Genomic DNA, 12,129 nt, shown 5'->3' with positions numbered 1-12,129 from the left:
CACACACACACAAAATCAGAGAGCTAGTACACATTTTTTTAATTTTGTATTAGAAACTTGTTTATAAGAAACTAGTACTAGAAGCCCCAAAACCTTAAGAAACTATTAGTGCTAAGTTACTTTTCAACAGGAAACTTATTTTATTTAGAGTTCAAGGAATATTTTCTTATTTGTGTTCTGTTTAGGGACAAACCTAAGGATTATATTATAATGAATGATATTAATGGAATTCAAATAATTTCAGTTGACAACTGTAAAACATCTTTTTCTCTTTCTATACTTTTTATATCTTTATTTATATGATTTCTATATTTTGATGTTAAGAGTGATATAGATGAATTATATAACTTAAAAGTTAGAGCTTGTTTTTTCAATACATTCCAATTTTCAGCTTGTTTTTTTGCAATATCATAGTAAGGAACTTGCTTTCTCTTTTTCAACAACTGTTCAATGTCAATGCTATCTTGGTTATCTTTACAAGTAAGTGCTACCCCATTGCTTTTGTCATCATTTGCTGTAACATTACAAGAAATCTTCATTATGTTTACTTTAAACATTAATGTAATAATGAAAAACAATTCCTTGACAAATTACTCAAAATTCTTGAAAAAAACTTCCATAGAAAACATTTCAGAGTATTTAAAAAAAAATAGAGAGAAAACGTTTTGTGAATAATTTCTTGTTTTCCAAAAAAATAATTAAAATTATATGATTTGGACATGATGAAGACATAGTAATGAAACTGGCAAGAAATATAAACAGCGTGTATCAAGACAGTTCGATGAGATCAAGAAAATAACGCCACATGTGTGGCGATACAGCCACATGTGTGCGCATACACGGTTGATGAGATCGTAAAACACGGAGAAACTATATTTCGATGAGATCGAAACAATTTACTTAGGATCGGGTGCTGTATGAGTCTTCGCAAAACTACTAACCCTTCCCCCCCTCTCTTCCTAAAGTGTGACGAAATTTATGGACAACCCTTTAGTCCGCGAATTTATGAAAAACTCTTTTTGGTGAAAAAATCCAACTTCACAAAATTATTTATTTAGTTGTCTTCTTTGCAATCTTATTTTTAATTTATCGCTCTAAGGCCAAATTTTTTTTTTTTGTGATGAAAATTGAATTTTGAAAAACAATTATAAGAACAATACTTTCTGTCAAAGAACAATTTAAAATTTTCAAAGAAGAAATGTCAAGATACTTTCCAAATTTATCTGACACATCATTTGCTCTTGCTAGAAGTCCATTCACCGTGCGAGTTCATGATGTTCCCGAGAATCCACAAGAGGAGTTTATTGAACTTATTACCAGCAGTTCAGCAAAAAATAAACTTTAAATAAAATTCCGCCTACTTCTTCTTTTCTTTACAACATTTTATGAAACAGGCTTTTTAAGCTTGTTGGTTATCAAATTTAAGGTAGACTTGAGACAAGTACAGAGGTAGACTTGAGACAAGTACAGAGGTAGACTTGAGACAAGTACAGAGACTTTTTACAAAAAATGATCTGGGTTGTGCTCTTGAAAAGAGTGATTTAAGCACATTTGATTTAACTAGAGAGAAGCAATTACAGAGTTTTCACTGACGTTTTTTGGGTTTTGCAACTTTAAAGTCAATAGCTTCGACTGTGTGCAACTCTTAATTGCATGTTTATTGCAAAGTGCACACTTAAAATGCTGTTTAATTTATTTACATTTAACTAAAGTCTGGGGATTGTGCACAAAATTTACCATCTGAAACGAAGGCTTGAAATTCTACAGAAAAATTGTGCTTTTTATTTAAAGTGTCACGAAAAAGTTCAATTATTTTGTGATTAACGTGACGAAACAACGTGCAAACGAAAAAGTTTATGCATTCGAAACGAAAAAGTTCGTGCATTTAACAACGTGCAACGAAAAAGTTTAATTATTTTGTGATTAAAAGAAATCGATATCAAAAGAATTTCGGTTAGATGACGCACGTTTAGTTGATCTTTAAGAGGGTATAGATGTCGGTATTTGACTCTAAGGAACATTAAGCCAAATTGATGGAAGATTTTTTGATCGATCTCTTCCTTTTACTAAAATTTTTGGGCCTGTCTAGTTGATAGACTACAGTGTTGCTTGTCACTTTTAAATTTGCATAAGGAATACATTTTATCATACGCGTTTTTTCTTTTTTGTCGCTTGGAAATCTATAAACTGATGTTTTAGTATAGTTAGACTTTATTTTCCTGTATCAAGTAGTTTGTAGAAGAGCCATAAACACAGTTTTTTTCCCTTTTTTTTTTTTAACAGATCAAGTAAGATAGAACCATAAAAAAATCAAATAAGCTTTTTTAGATATTATGCTTTTATTTTATAGAAGTTAATATCGGCCTTCGCATTTTTTTTTTTTTTTCGCGCCTATTACTTAAAGAACGTCACGTCATAAAGGGAAGACTATCAAAATGCAGTTAACAGAATAATATTATTGTATGTAACAACTATTATAGTATGGTTATTCGAGAAGCTACGGCTAATAAGGGTTGGCAAGATAAGACTTGAAAACAATAAATCTTACTCACCTGGAATTATTTGATATTTTTATAATATGTTTAAAAACACTATTGTCATTAATTAGCATTCACACCTTTAGGTAACTTGTCATTTTTGAAAATTCATAAATTAAATTTGGTGTACTTTAAGGAATCTTTTCTTTATGAGGTGGGTTATGAGGCAGGAAAAACAACTAAGACTAAATACACGAAGAATTCACATACGTTCACACACAAGAAATCCACACACATCCACACACAATAGACATCCGTTGTATCTAATTTTAATATTTAATCTACTTACAAAAAAATATATATATATAAAATAGCTAATTCAAATAATGACAATTTGGGTTCGCAGTTTAAAAAAAATATTTTGAAAATTCCAATAGATACAATAATTATAAAGACTTAAAAAACAAAATATTGAAAAAGCTTGCAAAATCTAAACTTAATGCTGACACATCGCAAATAAATGCAAAAAATAAAAAAAATTTAACAAATTGCAAGTATTTTTTTGTTATCATGTTCTCCTTATTTTATGAATTAAAAACGATGCATGAATTAAAAACAGTTTACAGCTCACAAACGCTGTTCGATTTGCAGAATAATTGCTAAAACCTTCACCACCATAGGAATCTCCTAAAATATTATGACTTTACGATGTCTAAATAAAGAAAAAAAAAATACGCATAAAACTATTTACAATTTCATTTTTTCATACTTTTTACATATTCTTATTACATTTCTTTGCACTAAATCCCTAGTCAAAAAGTCTTATAGGATCCTATAGAAATCCTTTAGATCCTATAGGATTCCGGTAAAATCTATAGGGTTTCTGAAGGATTCCTATAGGTCCTATAGGAAACCTATAGGAACTATGGGATTGCAATAGGAATCCTATTGAAATCTTAAAGGTCCTACAGGATTGCTAAGATAATAAGACTAACATAATTCCTATAGGTATCCTATAGGTTCTATAGGAATCCTATTCTAATCCCATAGGTCCTACAGCATCCATATATGTATCCTATAAGATTTATATAGAACTTATGGAATACCTTTTTGATTCATAATGCACTCCTTTAGGTTCTATACAATTCATACATGTAACCTATAGCTTCTATAGGATACCTAAGGACCAATATGATACCTACAGGAATGCAATTGCAATCCTGTAGGTCCTATAGGATTTAAATAGGAAGAATAAAACTACTATAGTGTTAATAATGTAATCATGAAACAAATCATGTAATACTATATAAATCATGTAATTCCTACAAGATTCATAGGACTCCTTTGGAAATAAACTAATATTCTAAAGAAAGTAATTGTCTATAATAAAGTCCTTTTAGATTTTATAGGCTATTTAAATGTAAAATACAACTTTCTCACTGCAAATTTATGGTCAACTAACATTACAACGTGCATTTGTCCAGTCAATTTCATGCAAATTAAAACCTAATGAAACTTAATATAATCCATTAGGTTTTAATTTGCTTGAGATTATTTTTCACAAAACTTTGGATTAATTACGTACATTTTTTTTTTTTTTTGTTAATAGGCGATATTTTTTCAGTGATGAGGTGGCGTTTAGCTCGATCATAAATTTAAATTTTTTTTAAATAGCGCATCGATAAACTTGGCATATTCATGGCTTTAAGAAATTTATAATGGTTGAATTAATTTCGGGTCAATTTAAATGTTGTAATGTTGCTTTCGCCAAGAATTTATTACTTAGTTAAAATTTAAATATATTTAATAACAATTTTAATGTCTGAAATAATAAAATTTCTTGTCTTGATTCATTAAATGACTCTGAGTCTGAAAATAAAGCACTAGCTTGTATTGAAAAATAAAGCATTAGCTTGTATTGGAAAATAAAGCATTAGCTTGTATTGGAAAAAGAAAATTGGAAAAGAAATTAAAGCTGATTAAGCAAATAATTGATGAAATCCATTTTAAAGCCAATAAAGTATAAAACTTTATATAATAATGATAAAAGTAATAATAATAATAATTTAATAGTAATAAAAATAAATTTTATATATATATCATTAAATATTGATTCAAAAAATTAAATGCTTTAATACCAAAGATAAAATAAAACAATTGCTTATTTCATCTTAAAAAATACACTAATTTAATGTATATGTATATATTTTTTTTAGATAAACATAGAATAATTTCCCCTTGTTTTGTAAAATGAATATAATATACAACTTTTAGTTTTTTCATATTTTTGCTTTCTATTTTTTTGAAAATAATGCTATGTTTAGAAAAGCAATTACTGCAAAGTACAATGATGAAAGTAAACTTGCAAAATGAAGCTTTGATGTTTTTAAGAAAACTATTGTTGATAAAGACTAACCCTAACCCTGACCCTGACCCTAACCCTGAACATTATATTAATGACAATAATAATTGACATATTTAATAAAAATAACTGACTTGCAGATTATTTTGTTTGTGTGAATTTAACTCATTGATTTTAATAAAATTAAGAATTAAAAGATAATATATGTAGGAATACCAATAAATAATATGATATAAATAGGAATAATATATTCCTATTAAATATCCTTTGACAACTGCAAATGGCAATTCGATAAGATTTTAATTAAGATTGAATTGGATAAAATATATCTACTGGAATTCTTTTCAAGCCTGTTCCAAAATCTTGTAGGACTTTTTATCTTATAAGACACCAAATAAACAATCTAACATATATTTACCCCGGTCACTGATTCCCTGATAGTGTAACGCTGACGTAACGCTTAAGTATTAATCATGCGGAAGTTATTTTATTTTAAAGCGCGTTAATTACTTTAAAAATATCTTGCGTCAAAACAAATTTATATTACTTAAACTTTATTAACACCTATGTTACAATACTGTGTGGGGTAGTGGTTAATTACTTTGGGCGTAGTGCCTGCGCTCCGGGTTCAATTCCTGTTGGAGTCTATTTTGGTTTTTTTTTAGAATATTGTTTTATTAATTAACTAATTGATGCTAATATAATAATAATATATAAATATTAATATAATAAAAGACACGGCGGTTAATAAATAGTTAAGTAATTCATTTAATAAATAACATAAATGCGCATACATGTCTTGCTTTTAAAATAAAACGTTATTGTTTATGCTCTAACTCTCAAGTCCTTAACACAAGGAGGTAGGGGGGGGGGGGGAAATAAAAGGAGGGAACTTTACTCGAGATATAATAAACGGAAGGGGGGGGGGGGGGGAGGTTTAAAAGAGGGAGTGGGAATTTTGTTATGATACAATATAAGTATTTCTTATAAAAAAGTTTAGTTTATGAATATTTTTTACAAAATACGCTTAAAACTATTTAAATCTAGCGTGGCTCGCGGTCAAATGCGCATTTTCGAACAGCTGTTTTAGCATAATTTCAATAGGATTTAATATGCTGAACCGAGATTTACCGATGATTTTTAGAGCCTGTTTACACTGAAAGTTTTTAGTATTTATCGATGACTGAAAGAAAATTTTCTTACTTTTAAGGCTGATTTTCACTGATTTTTTTTTTAGTTTTGAGATATGATCGAGATATAATAAACGGAAGATTTATACATAATATATATATATATATATATATATATATATATATATATATATATATATATATATATATATATATATATGTATATATATATATGTATATATATATATATAAGTGTATATATATATACATATATATATATATATATATATATATATAAATATGTATATATATATGTATATTTATATATATTTACATATATGTTGTATATATATATATATATATATATATATACATATATGCATATATATATACAATACATATGTAAATATATATATATATAAACATATATATATATATATATTTATATATGTATATATATATATATATATATATATATATATATATATATAAATACATATATATATATATATATATATATATATATATATATATATATATATATATATATATATATATAAATACATATATATATAAATACATATATATATATATATATATATATATATATATATATATATATATATATATATATATATATATTTAGAACAACTACAAGAATTAATAAAACCATACATGCATATATTGAACTTATGTATTTAAAGTACACATAAAATTCATTGTATTTTGTTTATAGTTTACTGCAATAACCTATATGCTTATATCTACTCACTATATATTTTATATACTACTTTATTACATTACAATTACATATACAATACAATATGATTATAAAATACAAACATAGTAAATATAAACATCAGGTAATTATTTGCTTCAATTTGATTAAATATCTATGTTTAAATATAAGTTAACAAAATATAAAACATAATTCTATATTGGATAAGAACTAAACATTTCAATTAAAAAAATAAGAAGCATCATGTTGGCATCGAATTGCCTAATTTCCTGACTATTTTATTGAAGAAATAAAATACCAAAGAATGGAAATGATAGAAAAAGACCTAAAGATTCTAATAAAAAAAAAACTTTAAACATAAAAAGCTTTTCCACTTAGTGAGATCAAAAAAGGCTAGGGAAAAATAAAATAACAACACTTAAAAATTTGTAATTTTTGCGAAGCCGAGGGATGAAATGATTCCTCTTCTACTCAACTTTTTTTATTTCAAAGTGACTCAATATATTTTTCTTGACACAAAATAGTTTTTGAACACAACTGCATATTTAAAAATCTTGCAAATAATAATTTGTAGTGCTGGCATCATGATAAACGCAAACTGTCTCATTTTGCCCCACCCTACATATAAAACTAAAGGATATTGTTCATTCAGTGTCTTATAAGATAAAAACTCCTATAAGATTTTGGAATAGGATTGAATAGGATTGAATAGGATTTCTGTCCGTCCATACCTATAGGACTTTTATATAGGTGTCTTTTATGATAGGACTCCTATAAGATTTTGGAACAGGATTTTGTAGAATTCTTGTACATCCTAAAGGACTTTTATACCCGGTTCTTATAGGATAAGACTCCTATAAAATTTTGGAACAGGATTCTATAGGAATCCTAACCTAAAGGAATTCCTATAGGTTGTATTTAATTGCATCATCTAATAGAAAATCCTGTTTCAATATCTTATAGGAATGTCTTATATCCTTTTTATAGGATATCCTATAAGACATTTTGACTCAGGATGTTTTTGTGTTCAAAAAAATAGCGATGATGTATCTACTAACAGAATGCCTGATTTTTTTAGTAAAATCACTATTTTTTTAGTAGAAACATCATTTTTTTTTTTTTTTGTAAATACATCACGATTATCTTTTCAGCGCATTAACTGAAGATAAGAAATTATGTTCTGCTGTCTGCTCCGATAAGACATTGTATTCTGCTGTCAAATACATACCAAGACAAAAACCAACTTTATCAAAAGCTGTTTTTTGACGAAAAGCTAGTTACTAAATATAGTCATCTTGACATTACATCATGTCTTGACATTACATCAAGTCTTGAAATTACATCAAGTCTTGACATTATATCAAGTTAGTAAATAAATATCGTTAAAACTTCTAAACTAATTAATTTGCTGTATATTGACTTGCTGCATAATTATATTGACTTGCTGCATAACTATATAGTTCTGATAATAACTTCTGCCTGCTCTTTTTTTTTTTGATTAGGGTGATTAAGAAGATTTTCAGAAAAAAGATTGTTGCTATACTAGAGATGTTACCATGGTAGTAAGAATTACTTACTGGAAGCTACTTATATTATTGAAAATAGTTCTGTTAAACATACTAGCTGAAAGACAATATTGTAAAAAATTTAATTAATGGACAAAAAAACGGCATTAGGTGACTTTAGTGAAGCAAATTTTGAAAGTTGGCTATCACCTTTGTTAACCTAAAACAATTTAACTTTATTTGTTAAAACCAAGTCAAAACAAAATAATTGAATAATTGCATTAACTACTGAATATACCGTTTGTTTGTGTGGGTAGCTTACACTATCCAGTTATAAATTATTAGCTAATTAATTGCTTCAGTTTGATCCTATAACATTCAGTATTATTCAATAATGAAATATACATTCAGGTAGCTGTATCTCAAATATTGCATTTCATATAGTATGAAAGCCTCTCAAAAAAATAAAACAAAATGTTGTAAGTTTTTATCTAAGTTTTAATAAAAACGAGAGTTGGAGATGTGTATCAATAACCTTTTGTGTTTTTTATTTGTGTATCAATAACCTATTCCTTTCTTAACATGTATGATATATATATATATATATATATATATATATATAAATATATATATATATATATATATATATATATATATATATATATATATATATATATATATACATATATATATATATATGTACAGGGTGCGGAAAAAGTTCTTGTACAAAAATATAAACAGCAAAAACAGCAAAAGTTCCTGTACAAGACAAGAAAGAAATTACACTTTAATTTAAAACAAAATAATACTAAGAAATACTACAAAAATACGAAGGAATACAAAATTATACTAAAAACTCACTATATATTCAAAGAAAACAGATAATGAGCACCATACAGATAATTTTTTTAAATTATACTTTTGTACGGAAACTTTTTCTGCACCCTGTATATGTATATATATATATATATGTATATGTGTGTGTTTGTATATATATATATATATATATATATATATATATATATATATATATATATATATATATATATTATTATTATTATTTTTAAAGAAAACACGCTGTTTTTTATTCTTGACATGGTTTGTAAAATTTATTTATACTTTCAATAGATTATTTTACAATAATAAAAAATAAATATTAAAAAACAAAAATCTTTACAGAGAAATATTAACGAACAAAAAATTATACATTATAAACCAATATATTTATTATAAAATAACTTTCAAAAAAACAAATATTGATATTTATTCATATTTATTAGGGTAGATCATCATTGCAATTTTTTCATTCAAATTGATTTGGATAGCAAAATAATGTTGCTCGAACCTCTAAATATCATTAAAATAAAATAAAAAACTAAAACTATTTTTTCCTTCTTTTGCCGCCATCTAATTGAAAATAAGCGATTTTTGATATTACAGCATATGATATATAAAAGTTTCTGCTCTACAAAAAAAGCAATAATTATGGTTTTTTCTTGTCAAACTTTTAAGATTGCTTTGAAACTCAAAATTTTATGCAGTAGCACGATTACGTTAGGACTAGAAGAATTTCTTATGAGCAATGCAAACTTTTTTAAATGCCATTTTTTATGTACTTTTTATAGTACTTATTTAAAGAAGTTCTATAAATAATTAATATGTAGGATTAATTCTATAAAGAATTAATCCTACATATTCCATTTATTTTCTGAACAAAGTGTGGAATATACTTTTTAGATAAAAGTTTTGCTCTAATGTATCCGTCTCTTCTCATTTATCCAGATACAGATGCGGCTGCTTTTGAACATATCTTCCTACATTTTGAGAATGGCATGGAAAATCAGTTTTTGCATATTTTGTATTGCATTTTCAATGAAATCATTACTTAACTCTTTTAACATAGGTGGTAAAGTCCTTGGGTGTTCCTCCCGATTTACAAGACTAAAGTAATCAACTGCATCAAAGTTTAGAAGATGAATTTTAAATTTTCTTACTTCTGTAGAATTTGAAACTGTGCAATGCAAATTTAATTTTCTTAGCTGATAACTCTCTTACTTCTTTTTATTTATCAACATTGATATAAAAATATTTTCTGGGTCACTATAATATGCATTTCTTTGAATACATTTATTTTGAATATCAACTATAAGTCGATCGCTTTCAGAAAGGAAGCTAGAGAATTGAATTAGGTGCCACAAGTGTTTTGCCCCTATGTATGATTGAGGCTTAAGTTTTTTAAAGAACCACACAGGTTCATAACCTGGAAGAATGTAGACAGTAAGTATTACAAGCTAGGTAATAGGAGGAGTGCTTGCAACATACAAATGATGGATTTGATTTGCTGTTATCACCCATCAAGAATGAACCAATGGGCCTGGCTTTTTTTTCAGACTTTCTTTCACCTCACCTATTTCTATTGACTTGCACATGTTATAAAGATACTGTTGATCTTTGCTAATATAATTTGTCACAATCTCATGTAGAACGTTTGGTAAGTTATTCTGTCTGACATTAAATTTGACAATTTGCAACTCGTGACAATTTGCAAATGCTTTCAAATGTTGCCACTAAATGCAGTAGGTCCTGAAGTGGTGCCATCTAAATGCAATACTAAATTTCTCAATGATAGTTCATTAAAATGGAACATACACAATAACCATTGAACTGGATATCCCAAATGCAGTTTCAGCAACCTTATTACACCATTGTTCACACTAGTATTTACATTAGCTCCATCAGAGCTAATAGCTAACACATTATCAAGTGATATTTTATTTTCATCAAAAAACCTATAACAGCATTCTTGATATTTGTTGATGATACGCTTGATGGAGAAATATGACCAAGAGAAATTGAAGGAGGTACTTCAATGTGATATTTTCTTCAGTAATTATGTCTTTACTGCTAGTTGTTAATGCACAAAGAGTTTTATCTTTTCTCCTATCAAAGAAAATTAATTTTTGGCCTACTGAACACATAGCTAACTTTGCTTTATGTGATAATGTAGTTCTAAGCAATTGTCTTTGACACCTTAACTTGGTTTGGTCTATGATTTTCTGTCATGTTTTTTTATAAATAAATATAAACTTAGTTTTATTCAATTTGCAAAATAAAAATTCTTAAATATAGATTTAAATTCAATAAATTATAAACAAAAGTCCATTTATTTGATATATATGTGGATATTGGTAATCTATATAATATTAATAATACAACAGTCTTTACATACTAATAGTATACTAATCTTTATATACTCATAAATAGTAAACTTTTCAACAATTTTTTTTTTAAATAAATAATAATTTAAAAAAAATGTTAATTAGAATCACTACAATTTATATAGTAATAAATAGTAAATTACTATGAAAATTAAAATGATAAGAAAAGCCTAAAAATGCCTAAAATAAATAAATAATAATAATTTAAAAAAGTGTTACTTTGAATCACTGAATAGATAACTAGTTTATAATTTAATACTGGTTTATAAATCCAGACAAAGTCTCATTTCTGAAAAAATTGAAAAAATTATGATCAAATACCAATACCTAAATACCAATAAAAAGCCTAAAAATGGACACTATAAGTCCCCCATTGCTATTCTATTTTTGTTATATCATCTAATGGTTAAATCATACATATGTTAATGTTAAATCATCTAATTTATCACAATTTTAAAAAAACTTTATTAATTTTAGAACAAAAATTACTCAGTAATTTAATAACAATAAAAAAAGCCTAAAAATGCACAAATATGGTAAAATAAGGTCAGCAACAAATAAAGATAAAAAAAAGTTAGTTTTTTTTTCCACTTTTATCGTTCATGAGCAAAAATTTACACTACTCAAGGTTAAATTTTATAAATTTTATAATTTTTATAATTATATATAATTACTATGTAATTAAATAATGATAAAAA

At 26.1% G+C, this 12,129-nt stretch overlaps 1 protein-coding gene across 1 annotated transcript in view; it reads right to left on the bottom strand.

Annotated features, from left to right (window-relative positions):
- Nucleotides 1-2,723: 2,723 nt before the first annotated feature.
- LOC100206003 (FAS-associated death domain protein) overlaps nucleotides 2,724-12,129 on the bottom strand; it is a 35,799-nt gene continuing 26,393 nt past the window's right edge. Inside the window, exon 4 of the mRNA XM_065817236.1 lies at nucleotides 2,724-3,189. The gene's annotated coding sequence lies outside the window, so the exon portion shown is untranslated. The remainder of the gene's footprint in view (nucleotides 3,190-12,129) is intronic.

This window comes from Hydra vulgaris, chromosome 14 (assembly GCF_038396675.1).
Source record: "Hydra vulgaris chromosome 14, alternate assembly HydraT2T_AEP".
Lineage (NCBI taxonomy): Eukaryota > Metazoa > Cnidaria > Hydrozoa > Anthoathecata > Hydridae > Hydra > Hydra vulgaris.
This window is presented reverse-complemented; position numbering and strand designations above follow the sequence as displayed.